Raw genomic sequence first — 7597 nt, 5'->3', positions numbered from 1 at the left:
ACATTCAAATATAAATTAACATTTGAGGATATGTGAATATAAGTTAATTGTATCAACATTAAATGCTCTTTGGGTTCATGAAAAGAAAGTCGAAACATCTACTTATGTGGGTAACTTGTGTCTTTATTCTGTTTTAGGTTTCCAAAGTTGTCATGACATGTGTTCCGCAAGAAGTGAAAAATTTGTATCATCTACTGGAAAATGATTTCCACCCTTTAGGTATTGCTAATAGAGTTCAATCACTGCTAGGTAAGCTCTCTAAGCTTAGTTACAAAGTGTAATTGGAAAAACACATTCCTTCTTTAGAAAGGCTAACTACTTTGAAAGTGTTACAACAAGTGATGGGATTGAATTCCTACTTTTGTTTCATGCTTTCTATTATTATATGGTGTGACTACTCATGATTTGTAATTGTGACCTACTTTTAGAGTGACACAACTTACAAAATATGATGGGGAATTTAATTATTACTTTGTTGAATTCATTTGTCTCTACTATTTTATGCCATATGGTGTGGTAGTCTTGGATTTGGTATATTTCTTACACTTTGGTGTTAAAGTGTACACATTCTCATGTGTCTTCTAAAATTGGAATTCTTGAGGTTTTCTAAAGTTAACCCTTGCATGTTTGCATGTATCACAAGTGTATCAAACAATGAAAATCACAGTCCTGTCAAGGATGATACCATTTTCTGATTTTTCTGTTACAAAGAGGCTTAATGTGGATGATATGAAGTACAATTTTGTATGGTTGAAGATTAACCATTTAAAAGGAATTGTACGGTTTTGGTAGTCAGGTGAAGTAATCCAATTAACTGATTTTCAACATTTTGTATAGAACTACAATTTCTTCTAATTTTGAGGATTTAACTTTTATGCATGGAGTATTTTTTAGAGTGAGCATAATATAAGCTTGCTAGTGAATTTACTTATGCAAGACCTTGAATTAGAACTGTCCGTATATCAGAATCTTATTGAATTTTCTGAATAGTCCATATATCAAGGCTATGAATTATAGTAGGAGGGGCCCAATACCTTAAGTACTATTATTGAATTACAGGCCAAAGGTACCTCCTTAAATCATAATGCAGGTATGGTTATTATCCACTGTTAGAGAAATATATACATGACATAAAGTACTCTAATGACATGAGAACTAAAATAACAGAGTCAAGTTTCCTTATGGGAAACAGAATAGTCTAGCAGATACCAAAAAGAAGTCTTCACCAAATGGTGCATTAGTTGAGCTTTATGCTACTGGTAGGTAGGGCGAGGGTGTGAAATTTCATCAAGTAAAAACAAAGAAACCTTTAGATTCCATTCCCAAAAAGTTTCATTGGGAACTGACTCTTTTCAATATACACTTCTACTTATCAAAGCTGATAAGGAGGGGTGTTACAACATCAACTCTGTTGAAATATGAAATTTTATTTTTGTCTAAAATTCATCATGTAGATGCAATTTTTTTTTAAATCAATGGATATAAATGTAATTTTAAGGATTTCCATAACTCTTCACATAATTATTTAAAGTGTGCTAGCTCAATGGAAGAGCGTCTGCCTTACAAGCAGGAGGTTGATGGTTCGATTCCATTGTGCGCTAACATGAATTAATTAATGATTTTGTAGTTTATTTTTAATTAAATGTTTTCTATATCAATTTAGTTCATGGTGAGATATTTCTGGATTCATTGTTTTATATTGTCTCTAAAGAGACAAAAGTGATCTTTAAATAAAAAAATTATCATCTCTAGAGAGATAATAGCTAGTGTCAAAGTGTTATGAAACCAGCTCAAGAAAAGATAGAAAAGATAGATCAACGCTTTAGAATTCAGCCTCTTCGAGGGGGAAACCTCCTTTACATTACATAAATGAACAATTCTTGGATGATACAAATGACAAAACCTCCTTTCTATATATAGGAGTCTAAGGAGTCACAATGTAATCCAGCCGACCTAACAATAATAATATAAAGCCACAAAAATAACAATAGAGGGGTTCTATGGGGCACAGAAATAACAACATGGGGGTAATAGGGGCTCAACAATATAAATAAGGGGTATAAGTACAATAGTAATGGGGTAATCACTAGTATTATAGGGACCCAACATGCCCCTCTCCTTTAAAAAAGTGTTGTCCTAAACGCTTGAGTAGTTTTGGATACTTCTGCATAAAATTCTCATCCTCCCATGTGGAATCTTCAACGTATAAGTTCATCCACTTGATAAGATACTCTGAAATTGATCGATTTCATAGCTGTCGAGTTCTTGTTTCTGTGACTGCTTCTGGTTCCAATACAATTTTTCCTTCCTCGTCAAGTTCTAGCAATATTGTTTCAACTGGGAGCTTGTCGCCTATAATCTTCTTTAAACATGAAACATGGAAAACTGGGTGCAATCGAGAAGCTGCAGGAAGCTCCAATTTGTATGCCATAGTACCAATCTTTTGCAACACCTTGTACAGACCATAATACTTTGGTGATAATTTATTATCCTTGTTAGCTTGCTTTAGGGACATTTGCTTATATGGCTATAGCCGTAGGAATACCCAATCACCTACATAAAAACTTCTTTCACTGCGATGTTGATCTGCCTGTTGTTTCATTCTATTTTGTGCCAACATGAGGTTATCCTTTAAGAGTTGGAGGACTTGTTGTTGATGTTCGATGTGATGTTCCACTTCCTGAACCTTAGAATTTTCTCTTATATATGATGTGATCGATGGTGGTTGATACCCATAAAGTGCCATAAATGGGGTAATTTTTGTTGTTGTATGGAAGGAAGTGTTATACCACGATTCAGCCAGAGGCAACCATTTGACCCATTGTGTCTGTTTATCAGATACAAAGCAACAAAGATATCCTTCCAAACATTTGTTTACTATCTCAGTTTGCCCATCAGATTGAGGATGATAAGATGAGCTATGAGCTAACTCAGTACCAAGACAAGAAAATAATTTTGTCCAAAAATTTCTAGTGAAAATGGGATCTCTGTCACTTACAATAATCTTTGGGTTTCCATGTAGCTTTTGAATTGTTTCCATAAATGCAGTAGAAACTGTACTGGCTTTAAATGGATGTGATAATGCACAAAAGTGTGCATACTTGGTAAGTCTGTCAACTACCACCATGATGACACTCTTTCCCTCAGACTTGGGTAAACCTGTGATAAAATCCATTGAAACCTCCTCCCAACGTTGCCTTGGAATGGATAAAGGTTGTAATAGACCTGGTGTCTTAATTGTTTCAACTTTATTTTGTTGGAAAACCAAACATTCCGCCACAAAATTTTGAATATCTGATTTAAGGCCATCCCAAAAAAATTCCTTCTTAACCCTGTGGTAAGTTTTTAAAAATCCCGAGTGCCCTCCTAAGGGAGAAGTGTGCAATTCCATAAGAATCTTTGGTTTTAGCTGGGAATTCTTACAGAGGCATAAGCGATCTTTGTACCATAACGAATCATTTTGCCAGCTAAATGTATCAGACGTACTGGAATCTTGTTGTAGCTTTCGAATAAGTTCCCACACTTCTTCATCATTCTTCCATTCCTCCCTTGCTTCGTTTATCCAATCTGGTTGGATAATAGAAAAGGCACACAACAATGCTTCCACATCCTCATCCTTTCTTGAGAGTGCATCTGCCACCACATTTTGCTTCCCTTTTTGTAGATGATTTCAAAGTCATAACCCAACATCTTTGTGACCCACTTTTGTTGCTCTTCAGAGGATAATCTTTGTTCTAAAAAGCATTTAAGGTTATCATGATATTTATAGCTTGAAGTGTCTTCCCATTAGGTAGGGTCACCATTTCGTAAGTGCATGGAGTATTGCCAACATTTCGTTCTCATAAATAGCTTTGCTTAAAAACTTTCCCTTGATTGGACGACTTTCAAAAGCAATGGGTCTTTCATCTTGTATTAGAACAACACCAATTCCATTTCCTGAAGCATCACATTCCACAATAAAGGTTTTTGTGAAGTTCGGTGTAGCTAAGACCGGTGCTTGGCACATTGCCTCTTTAAGATGTTCAAAGGCCTTTGTTGCTTCTGGAGTCCATGAAAATGCATCTTTCTTCAATAATGTTGTTAGAGGTGCTGCTATTCTCCCATAATCCTTAACAAACTTGCGATAATACCCTGTCAACCCAAGAAATCCTCGCAGATGCTTTATGGATGTGGGGATTTTCCATTCCTTAATGGCTTTAATTTTGCTAGGGTCTACCTTTACTCCTTCATGAGATACAATATGACCCAAATATTCCACCTCCTCGACTCCAAAGAAACATTTGAATCTTTTTGCATATAATTCTTTCTCCTCCAATAGTTGAAGCACCCTGTCAACATGTTCACCATGATCCTTCCAAGACTTGTTGTAGATCAGTATATCATCAAAAAATACTAACATAGATTTTCTAAGGAATGGTTTGAAAATTGAATTCATCAAACCTTGAAATGTTGAAGGTGCATTGGTAAGGCCAAAAGGCATGACAAAAAATTCATAATGACCCTCAGGAGTTCTAAATGACATTTTTGGAATGTCTTCATTCTTCATTCTGATTTGATGATATCCTGAACAAAGATCCATCTTGGTGAAGTAAATTGATCCATGCAATTCATCCAGTAATTCATCAATGACAGGAATGGGGAACTTATCTTTAATAGTGAGCTTGTTGAGCTCCCTATAATCCAGACACATGCGCCGTGATCCATCCTTCTTGTGCACCAATACTACTAGAGCAGGGAAAGAACTTTGACTTGGTTGAATTATACCAGCCTCTAGCATTTCTGCAACCATACATTCAATTTCACTTTTTTGGACATAGGGATATCTGTATGGCCTGATGTTTGGAGGAACACTTCTTGGAATCAGATGAATAGCATGATCATGATCACGCATAGGTGGGAGACCTTTGGGAGTCTCAAATACCTTGGAATGATTGTCCAGGACTTTTTGGAGATCTAGAGAAATAAATGATTCTGATGTGGAAACATCTAGTGAACATAATTGTGCAATTACACCTCTTTGCTCCTTTTTTAGAAGCTTTGTCATACCATTAGAGCTGATTATCTTTCCTGGTTTCCTTGCAATACCCCTTAATTTGATTCTAGTTTGACTTGCAATCACGAAACTCAGGTAAACCAATTCTTTTTGTAGAAAAGTACAATTTTTTTAGATTTATCAGCATCTTATTCTACTGCAATTTTTCCAGCACTTTGCGAACATGTCGAAAGTGTTCCCCCCTCGTCTTGCTGAAAATTAATATATCATCCAGGTACACTATTACAAACATCCCAGTGAATTCTTTCAGCATTTTGTTCATCAATCACATAAAGGTACTGGGTGCATTTCTCAATCTGAATGGTATTACTAGCCACTCATACAGTCCTTCATTATTTTTGAAGGCTGTCTTCCACTCATCCCCTTCTCAGATTCGAATATGATGGTACCCACTCTTTAAATCAATCTTTGAAAAATATGTTTCACCACTCGGGTAATCCATCATGTCATCCATCCATGGCAGTGGAAATTTGTATCGGATGGTAATCTTGTTGATGGCCCTTGAATCTGTGCACATTCGTCATTCTCCTCCTTTCTTGGGAGCAAGAACTGTTGGAATTGTGCAGGGTCTCAAACTCTCCCTTATCGTCCCTTTATCTAGCAATTCCTACACCTATTTTCTGATTTCCTCATTGTCTTTGGGGCTCATGCGATACACTGCCTTATTCGGTAGACTTTCTCTGGCTATAAAGTGAGTATGATAACTTACACTTCTCTTGGGAGGCAATTTATCTGGTAAGTCATCCACTACTATATCACTGAACTCCTACAGCATCTGCTGAATTTCCGTGGGTAAATATGACATCTTTGTGTGTAGCAGCATCGTTTTTCTCTTCTTACAATAGCATAGCTTACTTCGCTATCTCCAATCTACTTTAAAAATTGTTTTCCGCCCATTAGTAACACTCTCGTCCCGCTTGTTCCCGCTGTCTCATCTTCCTTGATGGGCACAAGCGTGTGCTTGATCCCATCCTTGAAAAACTTATAACATTTTGTCTTCCCGTCATGTACTACCTTCCTGTCATACTGCAATGGCCTGCCTAGCAGTATATGACATACATCCATCGGCATTATATCACAAGTGACGTTATCCCTATATTTGCCAATATGTAACTCCACTTTGCATTGCTCATTCACCGAGAGCTGATGACCTTTATGCAACCATGATACCTTGGAAGGAGTGGGGTGCTTCAGCCACTTCAACCCCAACTTCTCCACCATCTCCGTGGCATCCAGATTATCTATACTCCCACTATCGATAATCAGCTTACAACATTTACTGTGTCACTTACACACTGTCTGGAACAGGGCTTTCCTTTGAGTTTGTTCAGTTGTTTCTTTGGCTAGTTTCAGCAACACCTTGTTCAAAATTAAGGCTTCCACTATTTCTGACACATTTTCTGCTTCTTGGGGAGGTGCCTTTGCTTCCTCTAGCTATGCGACATATGCACCCCTCTGTCGAGCTTGTTCCACCTCAGGATACTCAAAAGATCCGTGCCCCCACTTGTGGCACTTGTAACATTAATTAATAGCTCCTCTGCATCAGCCATTTCCTCTTCCTCATTGATAAATCCTGCCACCTCTCGTGCTGTCACCTTTTTCTATTGTCCCAGAAGCTTTGGAACTACTGCCTTCTTCACTATTGCTAGCAGTTTGCCCTCTGCCATAAGACTGTCCTCTTCCTCTGCTGGTACCTCGTCCTCTCCTAGCATTTTGTTTTCTAGTGATCCTCTCCTCTGCTTTCATAGCACTTTGATATACTTCTTCGATGTTTTTGGGGAAAGAATGCCAATTTCATCTAATATTTATAACATTAAACCATTTACATACCTTACTATTTCTTCGGGATTTCCTCTGTATAACCATCTCTTAAATTTAACCGGTAGAATTCTTTAATGTACTCTATTACAATCATCCCTTTCTACTTCAAATTCTGCACTTGTCAACGTAGTGCAATCTGGTAATCCTTGGGTAGAAATCTACCTTTCAACTTAGCCACCATCCTTGACCATTTCTTTATTGGCAACTTGTTGATCCTCCTTCTCTTTGTCTGGACACTGTCCCACCACAGGGCTACATGTCCCTTCAGCTTTGTTGCAACGAACTTAACTTTCCAATCTTCACTGACCTCTTCACACTCGAAATATTTATCCAGTTGACTGATCCAGTCCAACAGAAACTCTGTGGACAAGCTTCTGTCATAATTTGGGATTTTTGGCTTAGGTTTGCTTCTTACCAATAGGACCAACCTCAACAGTCTCATTTCTAGCCCTTCTTCATCGGATCCATATGTTGTCACTACAACTTCTTCTTTGCTATCATCTCCTAAATCTGGATCCCTTCTCCTTATTGCTTCAAATACCTCCAAACGGGCAGTAAGGATCCTGATTTCCACTCACAATCCTTCATTTGCTGCTCTCCAAGCACCTATTCCACATCCTCATCTTCCAACTTCCATTTCTAAAAAAAAAACACTAAATCTTTCTTTGATACCACTATGATGGGACCAGCCCGCAATTCCACATTATAATGGTTGACAATAAT

At 37.4% G+C, this 7597-nt stretch overlaps 1 non-coding gene across 1 annotated transcript; it reads left to right on the top strand.

Moving 5' to 3' along the window:
* Window positions 1-1529: 1529 nt before the first annotated feature.
* Window positions 1530-1601, top strand: TRNAV-UAC (transfer RNA valine (anticodon UAC)). Its single transcript has one exon. It is a non-coding gene; the product is annotated as a tRNA-Val (tRNA).
* The last annotated feature ends 5996 nt before the right edge of the window (window positions 1602-7597 follow it).

The sequence above is a fragment of the Pinus tabuliformis genome, chromosome 9, assembly GCF_031772625.1.
Source record: "Pinus tabuliformis cultivar Carrire ecotype Pingquan chromosome 9, CPIR1, whole genome shotgun sequence".
Lineage (NCBI taxonomy): Eukaryota > Viridiplantae > Streptophyta > Pinopsida > Pinales > Pinaceae > Pinus > Pinus tabuliformis.
The sequence above is the reverse complement of the archived record's forward strand: the minus strand, read 5'-3'. Positions and strand labels throughout refer to the sequence as shown.